General features: G+C 43.1%; 1 protein-coding gene across 3 annotated transcripts in view; it reads left to right on the top strand.

The window, feature by feature from the left end:
* LOC132767599 (metabotropic glutamate receptor 6-like) overlaps positions 1–16,807 on the top strand; it is a 70,884-nt gene that overhangs the window by 9,190 nt on the left and 44,887 nt on the right. The window contains exon 1 of one of the 3 annotated variants that reach the window (XM_067464309.1): positions 6,829–6,933. The exons of the other annotated variants lie outside the window; for them this stretch is intronic. The gene's annotated coding sequence lies outside the window, so the exon portion shown is untranslated. Of the gene's footprint in view, positions 1–6,828; positions 6,934–16,807 lie in introns of those variants that run through there. 3 annotated transcript variants of the gene reach the window in all.

Here is a 16,807-nt window from a genome sequence, read left to right as displayed (position 1 = left end):
ATAATGTGACTTTTGCACTTTGAACTCAGTTTGCAGGAAATGAAAGAAGCTGAGGACAAGGGGGAAAGCAGGTGAAGGGGAGAGAGAAACCGGGATGTCTAATAATAATAATAATAATAATAATAATAATAATAATAATAATTTGCAAAGACTCTGGCACAAGCCAGTAAAGGTGGTCCCAATAGTGATCGGCACACTGGGTGCAGTGCCTAAAGACCTTGGCCTGCACTTAAACACAATCAGCACTGACAGAATTTCAATCTGCCAGCTGCAGAAGGCCACCTTACTAGGATCTGCATGCATCATTCGCCGATATATCACACAGTCCTAGACACTTGGGAAGGGTCCGACGTGTGATCCAATTCAACAGCCAGCAGAGTGACTGCTGTGGACTCATCTTGTTGTGTTTCAAATAACAACAACAACAACAATAAATCACACAGTCCTAGATGCTTGGGAAGTGTTCGACTTGTGATTTTGTGATACGAAATCCAGCATATATATCTCATTTGCTGTGACATACTGTGTTTTTGTGTCAATAAAATAACAACAACAACAACAACTTTATTTGTATTCTGCCATATCTCCCCAAAGAGACTAAGAGTGGATTCCAATCACAAAAAGTCAAACATCCAATGCCTGAGTACAACAAACAATACACACATTGTAGCAAAAAATCATAATTCCAACATATGGAAACTTATTACTTAACTTCTAAATTAAAATAAAACAGAACCTATCATAAATATTATATCATAAAAACAGAACATCAAACAAAGCCTCAATTTCCCACAGCTGACAGAATTCATTGGGGTATATAGATTTATTATTTCCAAAGATGTTAACTGGGCTAGCAGAGTAAGACAGAGCCTGGATATGGGTAACAGATTTTACTCAGAGGTATAGCAGTACTATCATTATGTAATCCTCCTCTTCTTCATAAACAAATAAACAGAAGCATGTTTTCAGTTGTTTTTTGAAGATGAGGAAGGAGGGAGCCATCTTTATTGCCTTAGAGAAGGAGTTCCAGACGTGGGGGGGGGGGGGGGGTGACCATGGAGACGCTTACAAACTATCTTCAAAGACAGCCCCACATAGAGAGGATTGTAGTAGTCTAAGCGGTATGTGACTAAGGCATGGACTACCATGGCCAGATCTGGCAGGTCAAGGTACGAGCGCAACTGGCACACAAATTTTAATTGTGCAAAGGTGTTCCTGGCCACCGCCGACATCTGGGGTTCCAGGGTCAGTGATGAGTCCAGGATCATCCCCAGACTGTGACCCTGTGTCTTCAGTGGGAGTGTGACCCCATCCAACACAGGCTGTAAATCCCATACCCTGATCTGCCTTCTAACTGACCGGGAGGACTTCTGTCTTGTCTGGCTTTAGTTTCAGCTTGTTAGCCCTCATCCAGTCCATTACTGATGAATGGCACTGGTTTAGGACCAGGACAGCATGCTTGGCATTGGGTGGAAAGGAGTAATAGAGTAGGGTGTCATCCACATAAATTTGACACCAAAACCCAAAACTCTGGATGATCTCTCCCAGCAGTTAAACAGTGATTAGACAGCATGGAGGACAGAACAGAACCCTGAGGGACCCCAGAAGCCACCAGCCAGAGAGTCGAATAGTAGTCCCCCAGTGTCACTATCTGGGTCTGACCCTCCAGGAAGGACTTGAGCCACTGTAGCACAGTTGCCCCCAAGCCCCATCCCAGAGAGCCATCCTTAAAAGCAGATAAAATGGGATAGCTAAGGATTAATCATGAATGTCTCTGCCAAATTGGGACAATCAACAGGCATTTTTTTTGTCATGTCAGGAACAACCTGAGAAACTCCAAGTCGGTTCTGGTGTGAGAGAATTGGCCGTCTGCAAGGACGTTGCCCAGGGGACGCCTAGATGATTTTTTTAATGTTTTATCATCCTTGTGGGAGGCTTCTCATGTCCCCGCATGAGGAGCTGGAGTTGATAGAGGGAGCTCATCTGCCTCTCCCCGGATTTGAACCTGCGACCTGTCGGTCTTCAGTCCTGCCAGCACAGGGGTTTAACCCACTGCGCCACCGGGGGCTCCTATCAACAGGCATGAAACTAGGAAACACATATAGCTATTGAGATCATACATACACCCTGTAACCAAGCAAAAGCGGGGTGGGGGGTGGGATGGGTTACCAAATCCTGAAAAGTTGAGGTTGGGTACCCTTCCTTCTTCCTATAGTGTGACTGAAAGCAATACAATGATACCACCAAAGCTGGGGCTTTATCCTTTCTTTGTAAACATCACAATGTGACGTAGCTGCGCCATAGTTGTTGCCAAAAATTGGGATTATTTACAAATAAGTCATTGTTTGAGACTTGTTATTTATAGCTTTGTTCCTTCTAAGCTCTGCCAGTGTAATGCCTGAACCAAACCGGGTAATCAAGCCTCAAGACATGCGAGGTTTGGACTCACAGCTCAAGCCAAACATATGCCTTCTCTCAGCTCTGGCTCAACAGGTTCAGCCAATGCAAATAACCTGAAAAGCTGTGTTGAGCTATTGACCGACCTGGGAGGGTTGTAGCTCACTAATAGAGAGCCTTCTTTCCATGAAGAAAGGTTCAAGTCCTTGGCATCTCCAGCGAGGAAAGCCTGGAGAGCTGATAGTGAGTGCAGGCAATGCTGGGCTGTTTTCTTTTTAATCCTGTTTGGAAGGAAGGGACCCCCTGTTTCATCCCCTGCCCCCCTTCCCTTGATCTCCGCAGGCAGACGCTTTGCCTTTTCCCTGCCTAATGCACTGAGCTATTATCCCAGCAGCCTGGGCTTTGGCACCAATCCCCTTTTGCTGTGGAGGGAAGCACACCAGTTTCTGCTTTAATCAGCTGCATTTCAGCTTCAGAGTCACAGAGGGGGGTAAATAAAACCACACACACACACACACACACAGTGCTAAACAAACAGCACACTTTATCTCTCCCCTGCGTCTTTGTCCCCCCACACTCCCCTTTGCTTCCTTTTCCTTTCACAATTTTTGCTATCATTCCTTATTCCCAACTACACCATTTTCCCATCTCAACCCTCTTCTCCACTTTTGTCTGGAGCTCTCTCTATGCCCAAATCTAGGAACTGTGTATTTTCATTGTGCAGAGAAAGAATCACAGCCTAATGGTGGATTTAAATCTCTGGATATTTAATACAGAAAAAAAATCCAGCTTCCTTTTCATTTATTAGAAAGAATGAAGCTTTTAGTCTCAAAGGGTTTAGAGAAAAAAACACGGAAATGTATAGGCAGAACCTAGTGACATCTTAAACATTTGGATTCAGTCGGACTTTTGCACAGCCAAAATCAACACTTCAATGCACTGGAAGAGCTCTTTCCCAGTTCATTTTTCCCCCTAAAGAATGCTTCACTGGATGTTTGGGTGTGCCTTCAAATCACCTGTCAATGTATGGAAAACCCATACATTTCATTATGTTTTTTTAGGCAACTCCTTTCTTTGAAATGTAGCCTACTACATCTGCTTTGTGTTGGCAATCTCCCACTCAAGTACTAAACAGAGCTGAGCCTGCTTAACTACCAGAAATCAGATGGGATCTAATGCCTTTACTGGTTTCTTATTTCCACTGCCGTTATTGTCAAAATTCTGTAAAAATCTGAGCCTTGTTAAAAGGGTTTTTTTCGTGTCAGGAGTGACTTGAGAAACTGCAAGTTGCTTCTGGTGTGAGAGAATTGGCCATCTGCAAGGACGTTGGCCAGGGGATCCCTGGATGTTTTGATGTTCTACCATCCTTGTGGGAGGCTTCTCTCATGTCCCTGCATGGTGAGCTGGAGTTGACAGAGGGAGCTCATCCATGCTCTCCCCTGGATTCGAACCTCCAACCTGTTGGTCTTCAGTCCTGCCGACACAAGGGTTTAACCCATTGTGCCACCAGTGGCTCCTGTTATAAGGGGTTAGGTAAAGGTAAAGGTTTTCCCTGACATTAAGTCTAGTCGTGTCCAGCTCTGGAGGGTGGTGCTCATCTCCATTTCTAAGCCAAGAGCCAGTGTTGTCCGTAGATGCCTCCAAGGTCATGTGGCCAGCATGACTGCATGGAGCAACACTACTTTCCCGCAGAAGCAGTACCTACTGATCTACTCACATTTGCATGTTTTTGAACTGCTTTCGGTCAGCAAGTTCAGCAGCTCAGTGGTTAAACCTGCTACATTACCAGGTGGTGGTAGTAAATTATCAAATGGAAGTAGTTGTGTCCAACACATTCTGCATGGTGGAACATCATCTTGAGGTGGGGCTGAAGGGAAAGGATAGTATGAAAACAGAAGTGCCATAAAGACATGCCCATGGCCCATTTCACTTCCACCCAAGATTTCCTTCCTGGAGCATACCACTCCATGGGATCCTTCTATCCGTTAACATGTATTGTTCACACAGATGTGCCAGAGATCTGGAAGAGGGTTAATCCAGCCAACAGTAAAAAGAGCAATAGCAGAAAGGCATTTCAGTGCCAGACAGATGGGGATCAGAGCACACAAAAGCTTCACATAGCCTTTCTGCAGGGACAAAGCTATGGCAGATTTCCCCAAATCAAAGCCTGCTAGATGTGTTGGACTACAAGTCCCTTCTCCCTCTTCTAGTATTAGAAGTGTATTATTCAGTATGAAAAGATGCTGGGGAGGGGGAGGAGGCTACCAGAAGGATTCGGTTAGCTCAAAAACTCTGGCCCCAGTTCAATCAAATCCCATGTTTTCTGCTTTGAACTGGAATATATGTGGACTCAGATAACTTGGTTCAAAGCAGATATTGTGGGATTTTCTGCCTTGATATCCTGGGGTTATATGGCTGTGTGGAAGGGCCCTAAGACAGATAATGATAAAAAGGGTGATGAATGAGCTCTCTGATAGTTCACTCACGAAAACCAGGACATGTATGATCAAACAACTTCATAGTATGGTCAAACTGTCAAAAGTTATTAATGAGGAGACACTGCAACTGTTTGCTTTAATTGAGAGAAGAGTACTTTTGTGTTTCACAGCAGCTGAAGCAAACTGAGGACAACAGGGAAAGGGAGAAAATGAGAGAGAAACCAGGACATTTTAAAAGCATCTGAAAAGTATGATGGCAGAAGATTAATTAGGGCTGTCCTTGCCCAATTGGAGGGTACATGAACGAGCTGGGAAATCCAGTTACATGAGTAGCCAGGCCTGGCCCAAACATAAGGGCAGATGCTGAAAGTCAGCAGCAAGGACTCAGATATGGTGGATGGTGCTATCCTCTGTTTTAGCGATCCACAAGTTTGTGAACACAAGAGTTTGGGATTTCCTGGTACAAAGACAGTTTAGTGCTATGTGCTAAACTTCTACATTGCCATATAAAATCCAGATTATCTGATTCGAATTCGATTATATGGCAGTGTAGACTCATATAATCCAGTTCAAAGCCAATGTCAATTATCTGATTTGATAATCTGGATTATTATCCTTATGGGAGACTTCTCTCATGTACGCATCAGCAATCTTTAGCCCCTTCTACACTGCCTTATAATCCAGATTATCAAAGCAGATAATCCACATTATCTGCTTTGAACTGGATTATATGAGTCTACACTGCCATATAATCCAGTTCAAAGCAGATAATCTGGATTTTATATGGCAGTGTAGAAGGGGCCTCTATCTATTTCCTACTTCCCAGAGAGCCACCAGTACATCTAGGTCTTTCTTTGGTCTACTTCAGCTCTAAAGTAGCTGCCATTGCCATCCATTCACGTTGTTGCTGGGTGCCTTCAAGTGGTTTCCAGCTAATGGCAACTGTAAAGCAAACTTGCAGGGTTTTCTTGGCAAGATTTGTTCAGTAGGATTTTGTCTTTTTCCTTCTTCTAAGGCTGAAAGAGTGTGACTTGTCGAAAATCACCCAATGGGTTTCTGTTGCTGAGCAGAAACTCAAACGCTGGTCACGTGGATAGGTGAAACTGCACAGAACAGCAATCCCTATTGTAATGAATGACACAAATGAAGAATACTATAGAGCAGGCATGGGCAAACTTGGGCCCTCCAGGTGTTTTGGACTTCAACTCCCACAATTCCTAACAGCGTACCCGAACTTGGGAGGGCCCAAGTTTGCCCATACCTGCTATAGAGTCATGCAAGGGGATTTAAAAGTGCCGAGAGATGACACTTTTGGAGTGTGGGTAAATGAAACTGCAGATTTTGGAGTGTGGCTGTGGGTAAATGAAACTACAGATTTCAATCCTGCAATATACTTATATTTCAACATGTTTCCATTTCCATGCTTTGCCTTCCTGCTTTTGCCATCTTATTTTTGGTTCTGTCTCCTTCCTTCCTCCCTCCCTTCCTCCCTCCCTCCCTTCTGATGGCTTGTAAATCAGCCTGTTTCTGGTGGTTTCTTTCTCCTCAGTGAAGGAATGTTTTGCCTTGATATAATGGATATAAGGACCTCAAACAAACAAAGAAATTTGGATACAGAGTGTATAAAGATTTAGAGGTTTTTTTGGAAATACCCTAGAAACGTAGACACTCGTAACTATAAAAAGTAAATGCAAAACTTTTGGCAAAAACTTACAAAACTTCTCATCAGATAATATGACCAGGAGACATGAATGCCATTGCTTTAAAAAAAGTCATGCCGACAAGGAGTGCAACTTTGACAAGCACACACTGAACTAATGCAGGACACCAGTAAGTGCTTAAATGAAGACCAAAGCTGGCAGGCATGGCTTATTTTGAGACATCATTTAAAAAATTTATACATATTGCATCATTTGTTCTTGGTTTTAGAAACTGGGTTCCTTTTTGTGCGTTTCTGTGTGTCGCTGTGTGTTCTCTTTGCCTGGCAGATTGAGGGACCCATTTAGAAGAAGATAAATGTGATTTGACCCATGGAGCTGGAAGCCACTGGGAAGTTCTCCTGCACAAGCCTTGGTAAACAAATGGAGGCAGTCCATAGGTACCTGTATTTCAGTGATTTCTATACAATAAACCTTCTCCTATATCATATGGGCAATCCCAGGCCGGTGGGCCAGATGCGGCACCTTGGGCTCTTTTCTCAGGCCCTTCTCTCTCTCACCATCCTATCCTTCCTTCTGTCTTTCCCACCTCCTCCTCTCCCTCTTTCTCCTTCCTTTCCACCCTTCTGTCTTTCCTTCCTTTCTCTCTTTCCTTCCTCCTTCCTTCCCTTTCTCTCTCTTTCTCCCTCCTTCCTTCCCTTCCACACTTTTGTCCTTCCTTCCCTTTCTCTCTCTTTCTCCCTCCTTCCTTCCCTTCCACACTTTTGTCCTTCCTTCCTTTCTCTCTCTTTCTCCTTCCTTCCTTCCCTTTTGTCTTTCCTTCCTTTCTCTCTTTCCTTCCTCCTTCCCTCCTTCCTTCCCCTCTCTCTTTCTCCCTTCCTCCTTCCACACTTTTGTCCTTCCTTCCCTCTCTCTCCCTTTCGCCTTCCTTCCTTTCCTTTTGTCTTTCATTTCTTTTCTTTGTCCTCCCTCTCTCTTTCTCCTTCCTTCCCTCTTTCTCCCTCCCTCTCTCCCTTCCACCCTTTCATCCTTCCTTCCTTCTATCTTTCCTTCCTCCTTCCTTCCATCCTTCCCTTCCACCCTTTCGTCTTTTCCTCTCTTTTCCCTTCCTTCTCTCTTTCCTTCCTCATTACCTCCCTCTCTCTCCCTCCTTCCCTCCTTCTCTTCCACTCTTTCATCATACCCTCCTTCTCTCTTTCTTACCTCTCTCCCTCTTTCTTCTTCCCTCCTTCCCTTTTGCCTTTCCTTCCTTCTGTTTTTCTTTATCATCCCCATTCTTCCTTCCATCCTTCTCTTCTTCCCTTCCTTCCTTCCTTCCTTCCTTCCTTCCTTCTTTTTCCTTTTTCCTTCTCTTCCTTCCTTCAGTCCTTCCCTTCCATCCTTTCATCCTTCCTTCCCTTTTGTCTTTCCTTCCTTCCCTCTTTCATCCTTCATTCCTTCTCTCCCTCTTTCTCCTTCCTTCCTTCCATCCTTCCTTCCTTCCTTCCTTCCTTCCTTCCTTCCTTCCTTCCTTCCTTCCTTCCTTCCTTCCATCACCAGGAAGCCAGTCCTCCTAGAGTGCTAGCATGTGATCCTCAAGTTAGAAAGTTTTCCCATGCCTGTCTTATATGGTAAACTTCTATGTCAATTAACAAGATCAAAATTAATAGTAGTCCTTGCATGTGTTATTTTCATATTTATAAATACATTTCTTGAATTCAGAGAAACGGAACAAAACAAACAAAGCCACACAAAATAATGAAACATATTCTAAACACTAAAGACATTAAAATGACTTCCAACATATACCTACTAAAAGTAGACTACTCCATGTATTGTATTTATTCAATTTAACATAAACACATTAAGTAAACATACCTTTATCACTAAATTATTCCTATACTCTATAACTACTACAAATTCCATCTAACTATAAATCAATTCAGACTTCTCTCAATTTACAAAACAAAAAATAATAATTAGAATCTGACCAATCCTTATAATCAAGTCACTCATTCTTCACTCTCCAAATGCAATATGATCGTAACATATACTCAACATGCAAATTCTAGACATGTCCCATCATTCAATCTTATTCTTTTTTGGAAGCATAATGATGAGCACTCTTTGGATATTGACCATGGTCCATTCCTGTTGTTTCTCTTTGATACTAATTGTCTGAATACAGTGGTGGGGGTGGGGTATTTAGTCAGATACCAATTGTGCAAGTTCTGTCACTTAAAAAGATGAGAGAGGCCTGTAATCTGTAATTTTTTTCTTGGTTTTAATGTAATGTATCACATGTGTATATTGTAAACTGCTCCAAGCCCTCGGGGAGTGGTGGTATATAAATAAAATTGATTAATAATAAATAAATAAATTCGTTAAATATCAGACAATGCTATTTTCTGGATGTATTTTCTCATGTTGTCTCTCATAGTTAAGGTCTACCTATGATGTCAATTACAGACCTCTCTCATCTTTTAAAGTGGGAGAACTTGTACAATTGGTATCTGACTAAATATCCCCCCCCCCCCATTGTATACTTTGAATATTGGAAATAGCAACTTTCTTAAGCCTTCACTAGTTGTTTGTTGTTTATGCAATTGCTTACTGTATTGTATGTGTGTGCGCGTATTGGTTTGCACTTTTCCTTAACTCTTTAGTCATGGGAGGGGCTGCAGACCATGTGATCAGGTCTGGGCTTGTTCAGGACTCAGACTCCATTATAGACTTCAGTAGAGAAGTATGCTTTAGAGATGTCAGTAGGAAGAGTATGCTGTACAGAAGCCATTAGACTCCATTGGACTTTCAGACTAGACAGAGACTCTATTAGACTCCCAGAACAGAGAGATGCTTTGGACTGTTGGTTTTGAGAAAGATACCCTGTGACACCTACACAGAGGAACTACTTCAAATCTATTTGTAACTGGATCAATATGCAAAGTACCTATACGCTGAATACATGAAATTTTTGAGTAAACCAACTATGTTACCGTATATACTCGAATATAAGCTGAGTTTTTCAGCCTTTTGGGGGGCTGAAAAAGCCCCTCTTGGCTTATATTCGAGTTAAGGTGAGGCCCCATCCTGAAGCCAGGAGAAGGCAGGCTCGGCCCGGGGAGGCAGGAGGTGGTGTGGTCCTAAAGCCGCTTCTCCTGCCACCTCCCCCGCCTTCTCCTGTCCTCAGGACAAGGCGAGGCCCCGTCCTGAAGCCAGGAGAAGGCAGGCTCGGCCCGGGAAAGCGTCAGGCAGCATGGGTCCAAAGCCGCTTCGCCAGCCCCTTCCCCCGCCTGCATTTTGAATAGCCTCTGCATTTCCCACCCTCGGCTTATACTCGAGTCAATGCATTTTCCCAGTTTTTGTGGTAAAATTAGGTGCCTCGGCTTATATTCGGGTCGGCTTATATATGGTACTTTTCAAAAAGTCTACTTATTTTTGTCGCTTGAGAGCACAATTTAAAGGCAAATATATTTTAAGGGAGAGTAGGTGTTTCGGGGGCAACTTAAAAGAACAGTTCTGAAACTCTGCTGGATATATATATATATATATGTTTGTGCATTGGCATATCTTTGTTCCTAACAGTTCAAAGAGATATTTAGGATATCAGTTTGATATCTGAGAAACCTAATTGCCTTGCATGAATGCCATTTCCCCAAAAGGTTATGACTCCTAACAGGTCATGCTTTTACCAAGAGGTTATGGAATCATTTTTCAAAGGGCTATGACTTCTAACAAGGTAGTGCCTTTCCAAAGATCATAAAATCTCCAAAAGGTTATGGAGATTCCCATTTTTCACAAGGTTATGGACATTCACGATTTCAGTAGTGCTAGAAAGAGGAAATTTTACTATTGTATTATGCAAGTTTGTAGTCTCTCTCAGGTCCCAGTTACACTGCCATATAATATAGCTTGAAACTGTGTTATATGATCAGTATAATGCAGTTTAGTTGTGTGAACTGCACTGATGAGTCTAACTATATAATGCAGTTTCATTGTGGACCCACTACCCTTGGAAAACAATTACAAACATTAAAAAAATTATCACCAACTCCTTAACTAACAATGGGTTAGTTATGGGATTGGTAGGTTGTTTCTTAAATTATAGTTGGCCATCTACATTTGTGTATTTACCTTTATGATTTGATTATTCATGGACATTAAACTAAAAACAGCACTTTTAGTGAAAATTACAAAATTGATTTGTTAAGTTAACTGTCAGTAGCCAATTCATTTTACATTTTCAAAAATAATTGAAACTACGACATCTAGCCAAAAAAGAGGGCACCACCAATTCCAAACAAGGCCCTCAAGTAATGAATTAAAGCAATACGACGCATTCATCAGTTAATGTCAGTATCATTCCGATGAGTAAAAGAAGTGTTAACATCATTGTTCCAAAAATAATTAAGTACATGTGGATAAATTACATTTTTGAATGAATGGCTTCCAAGCTTTTTAAGGAGTGCCATCAAATGGTGGAGCTCTTAATGTATTTTGCGAAGCCAGGAGCCAGCCAAGAAACCTTGATGACCTAATGCAAGGGCAAGGAGCATATGGACTCCCAGATCCTATTGGATTACAACTCCCATCAGCCCCAGCCAATGGAGGTTTTGGCAAAGAGTGATGCGAGTTGCAGAGAACCACAGATTTCGTGGCCTTGCTTTAAGCTCCTATGGCTTCAAAAATTATTTGCTTGGCCGATTCTATTACTTCCCCACAAATTAATTAAACAACATAAAAACAAAAAAATAAAACAATGAGATTAATATCATTAAAATAATATGTTTTTAAATAATTAAAAATATGAGGAAAACATCCTTCCCCCCCACCAACCCCAGGACTCATAGTTAATTCATGATTTAACTCTAACCATGCCTAGCCCAACTTCCATTACTATCATTCCCCAATTCCTACAGAGCAATGCCAGCATCTCCTTATGACTGCTTTCCCTTATCCAGGGTGTTCTAAAAGTTTTGTGATACACTCCCATCATCCCCAGCCATACTGATTGGTGAGGGTGATGAGAGCTAAAGTCTTATGCAGCCGAAGAACATTAATGTATTGTTGAAGGCTTTCATGGCTGGAATCATTGGGTTGTTGTAGGTTTTTCCGTGTTCTAGAGGCATTTTCTCCTGACGTTTCGCCTGCATCTATGGCAACCATCCTCAGAGGTAGTGAGGTCATTAAAATAATGAAGACTCCTTTGACCTTTCTCATTCCCCCAAGTCCTGACCAGTCCTTCCTACTTCAATAATTCTTTATAGTGTCAGAAGCGACGAGATAATTGCAAGTCGCTTCTGGTGTGAAAGAATTGGCCATTATTTGTTTATTTGTTTACGGTATTTGTATACCGCCTTTCTCAGCCCGAAGGCAACTCAAGGCAGAGACATTGCCCAGGTGATACCCGGATGTGTTATCATCCTGTGGAAGGCTTCTCTCACGCCCCCGCATGGGGAGCTGGAGCTGACAGACAGGAGCTCACCCTATCTCATGGATTTGAACAGCCAACTTTCAGGTTAGCAGTTTGGCCAGAACAAGGTTTAACTCATTGCCCCACTCTGCTCAGTGGCAACACCCACCAACTACATTCCTTTCCTCCCCAATGAGGTTCCCAGTATCTACCCCATTCCACATAGTAAGAAAAGGGTTTCCCCTGCACTTCTTGGATGTTATTTTCTCTTTCCTGTTCATCGTCCTAAAAACTCTTTCTCCTCCCTCCCTCCCTCCCTCCTTTCCTTTTAAACCAAATCAATCCCATTATTTATGCCCTGCCTTGTTCCCATGAAGGCAGATTTTCTGAAAGGCTACAAATGTACTGGAAGTCCCGTTTCTTGCTTGCATACAAAGCTGAATGCAAAGTGCAGGCTGTGAGCCACATAGATCCCAAGAACCCCGCTTTTGTGGTCCCTGAACCCCCACAGTGCTCATCTCAGACCCCCATTTTTTAAAATCCAGCATTCTTTTTGCTCATTTTTTGCCTCTAGACTACACAGACATACAAACCCAGCATTTGAGAATACAAGAAAGGACCCTCTGGTGATGCAGTGAGTTAAACCGCTGAGCTGCTGAACTTGCTGACCAAAATGTTGACAGTTCGAATCTAGGGAGCAGGGTGAGCTCCCACTGTAAGCCCCAGCTTCTGCCAACGTAGCTGTTCAAAAACATGCAAATGTGAGTAGATCAATAGGTACCGTTTCTGTGGGAAGGTAACAGCACTCCATGCAGTCATGCTGGCCACATAACCTAGGAGGTGTTTATGGACAATGCTGGCTCTTCGGCTTAGAAATGGAGATGAGCACCACCCTTCAGAGTCGGACACGACTAGACTTAATGTCAAAGGAAAACTTGACCTTTACCTTACCCTCACTGCACTCCTACAAATACCAAGAACTTGCATCCTTTCCCTTCCTCAGATATCTTCCATTTTCCTATATGGTCTCTAAAAAAGCAAAGCAGCATCAGGACTTCCGAGAGTTGTCATCCAGGAAAAGAAGTGACTTTTGCAAGCTCTGGACTGGATAGCTAGATGACAGAGAGATGAATAGATAAGATAGTTTTAGAGACAAAAGGCTTGTAGGGAAAAATGGATGATTGGGCAGATTGATTGATGGATGGCTGGATAGGCAGACAGTGACGGACTTGTTTGGGATGGTGAAAAACTGCAGACAGAGCCCTTTTCAGAGGCTTTATTTCCCAAAATGATCCCATTGCTGCCTCCCTCTGAGAGGGAGGTGGCTGGTCTCTTCCTTCAGGCCTGGATGCTTCAGAGCAAAAGCTGCGGAGAGAGTGGCCTTGTGTGTTTTGGGTCAGGTACTAGGAAAAGCTTTCAAAATACAGTTCCTTCCAGATTTTGCTCCCAGCCCTCTGCTCTTCCCCCTCTCCCTAGTGCTTTCTCTTCTCTCTGTAAGCGTCATATTTATTCACACACACTCACACGCGCGTACATCATCTCTCCGAGCTGTAAGAGGTTCTGGCAGGAGGATAATTCCTCTGATCCAGAGGTGCACTTCATTCAGAGAAAGGTCTGTCTGTGCATAGAAAAATATGCCAGAGCAGGATTCAGGGAAGAGTTATGCCCAGGGGGCAAAGCAGGAGTCCTGGAAAGGCATTTTATGGCCAGAAGTGGAAATTAAAGTGGCATTCATCCTTTCCATCATTTCCTGCACACAAGTCGGGTTCTCCCAAGACATTTCCCAGCTTAACATGAAGAACACGGTGGTACTTTTACCTCCTCTGTTCATGCACAGAAACTGGTTAGACTGGCAGCCCTGCCTTCTTTCTGCACTGATGGTGGACGAGGGTGCATCTATATCGCAGAATGAATGCAGTTTGACTCCACTTAGTGCTATGGAAGAATGGGCTCAGTGCTATAGAATCATGGGATTTGCAGTTTGGTGAGACATCAGCACTCTTTGGAAGAGAAGACTAAAGACCTACTAAAACTGCAGCATACAAGATTGGATAGCACTTCGCAATGGCAGCTAAAGTGCCACAAGCATATGGACAATTTCAACAGAAAGGAGGAAACCAAGAAAAGCAACAAAATCTGGCGGCCAGTATTTAAAAAAAAACCCCTCTAAAATCAGATCAGTAAATAAAGAGCAACACTCTGAAAACAGGGGAATTCCAGACTAATCACCTCCCAACAAAGGATTCCCCCAGTAAGCAAGCAGACCTTGAAGCTGCAAGGCCATTAAATGGTAATCAAGGTGGCCACTTGTAACATTCACACCTGCCTCAAGCAGACAAGAGTTCTTTCTCTCACCCTGGACATTCAACAGATATATAAACCTCACTTGCCTAGTTTCCAACAGACCTCACAACCTCTGAAGATGCCTTCCATAGATGCAGGTGAAACATCAGGAGAGAATGCTTCTGGAAAATGACAATACAGCCTGGAAAATTCACATGAATGCAGCTAAAGTGGTGTCAAACTGCATTAACTCTACAGTGAAGATGCACCCCTACTCTCCTCTCAGCACTAGTTTTTAGAGTTTGAAGGTGCATTCTGTGGCAAAGCAAGATTAGAAACCGCCAGTGAATCCAAGAGGAACAGCCATGGGTCTGTTCCTACCACCTCAGCACATCCATTGCCCAAAGCAATATTATTGTTTCAGTCTCCTAAGGTGTGGGCTACAATTCCCATCATTGTTGTTTGCCATGTTGTCTGGGGCTGATGGGAATTGTAGTCCAACCACATTCACACATTCACACATTCATAGAATCATAGAGTTGAAGAGGCCTCATGGACCATCCAGTCCAACCCCCTGCCAAGAAGCAGGAATATTGCATTCAAATCACCTCTGACAAATGGCCATCCAGCCTCTGTTTAAAAGCCTCCAAAGAAGGAGCCTCCACCACACTCTGGGGCAGAGAGTTCCACTGCTGAACGGCTCTCACAGTCAGGAAGTTCTTCCTCATGTTCAGATGGAATCTCCTCTCTTGTAGTTTGAAGCCATTGCTCCGTATCCTAGTCTCCAGGGAAGCAGAAAACAAGCTTGCTCCCTCCTCCCTGTGGCTTCCTCTCACGTATTTATACATGGCTATCATATCTCCTCTCAGCCTTCTCTTCTGAAGGCTAAACATGCCCAGCTCCTTCAGCCACTCCTCATAGGGCTTGTTCTCCAGACCCTTGATCATTTTAGTCGCCCTCCTCTGGACACATTCCAGCTTGTCAACTCTGTCTTATAAAGTTATAGTGCCATCTTGTGTGTGTCCAATCAAGCCTCAGATTGCAGCTTTAGTTGCCTCCTTTCGTAGTGGTCAAGTGGTTATTTTTCACCATTCCTGAACTACCGAAATGTTCCCCTTCACTAAACACGATACCGTGCAAAGCTCTAGGTCATTGCAATGAACCCCAAGCAATAGATCTTCTGATAAATTCTTCCTTATGGACTAAAAATATGGCAGTTCGATAAGTTTGGAAATCCTTTGTCTTGCTTTGCTTCAGGGAACAGGCAAGGAAGAGCTTGTAACCTGCACATATACACACACAAGTCATTTCAGACCTATTGTGACCCTGCCACAGGTTTTTCTTGGCAAGATTTGCTCAGAAGAGGCTTGCCACTGCCTTCCTCTCAGGCTGAGAGAGTGCAACATGCCTAAGGTCACTCAGTGTGCTTCTGTAGCCAAGAGGTAATTCAAACTCTGGTCTCCGGAGTCCTATCCAATGCTCAAGCCACTATACCCCATTGGCTTATTTGCTCTTACCTATGACAGGTAACACTTCAGCCTGCTAAAGAGGAAACTCCTGCTTTAGCCTCTGACTATGGGAAATGTAGATCCTACACAATCCTATACTGTCATATATTAGGGTGATGGGGAGTCCGGCCTTCTTGAGTCCTGTTATTCTTGAGTCCTGTTATTACAAGTTTGGTGTTTGGTGTTCAGAGATTATTCTTTGCTCAAGGCTCAATTTTGGTCTTCTTCGTGGTAGTGATGATAGTGGAGGGATATGATTTCATATCCCTCCAAGTCCTGCCTCTCATGATCCTTATCAATTTCTACATTTGGAAATTTTCACATTTAGAATTTTCATTGCTATTTGTTTATGCAGAGGTTTTTTTTCTCAATTTGTTTACTCCTGACGCAAGTGATAATCTCCTTTCACTTTTAAAAATTGAGGTAAAGGTGCAAACATATTGCAGAAAGAAAAATGGGAACAGAAGCACAAGACAGACGAAAGGAGTCAGCGGGGGAGCTGCCCTCCTTTTCCCCTTGATATTGGTTGTGTTGTACATGGCTGCGTTCAGCTGGTGACCAGCCTACAGGGCAGAAGTCCCACTGATGTGTGACTCTGTTTTTCTTGTCTCTGTGGACACAGCTGCCTCGACTGAATTAATTTGGACTGATTATACAGGTCACAGATACAAATATTGCTTCCCCATCCCTGGCACAACTTATTGAGCCTCCAGTCTGTTGGGCTCAAAGTGACCATTTCTTTCCGTACCTCCCTCCACCCATAATCCACGCAAGGAGTTAGTCCAAAATAAGAGGGAACATTCTGAATTTTGGAAATGATGATTTGAATAGACCTAAAACCAGGGTCAGGCTTGTCCTTAAACCAAGGATGGGCAATAGCAGCAGAGCTGAAGGTCTTTGTTAGCATGATGTAATAGTTTGAATGTTCATTTTCAATTCAAATCAGGGTTGGGAAATCTGTAAAGAGTTGGAGAGGGAGAAGAATACTACTACTACTACTACTACTAATAATAATAATAATAATAATAATAATAATAATAATGGAGCTGCACAAGCCAGTAAAGGAGATCCCAGTGGTGATCAGCACACTGGGTGCAGTGCCTAAAAACCTTGGCCTGCACTTAAACACAA

The sequence above is a fragment of the Anolis sagrei genome, chromosome 2 (genome assembly GCF_037176765.1).
Source record: "Anolis sagrei isolate rAnoSag1 chromosome 2, rAnoSag1.mat, whole genome shotgun sequence".
Taxonomy (NCBI): domain Eukaryota; kingdom Metazoa; phylum Chordata; class Lepidosauria; order Squamata; family Dactyloidae; genus Anolis; species Anolis sagrei.
Note: the sequence above shows the minus strand (reverse complement) of the source record. Positions and strands in the feature narration are given on the sequence as shown.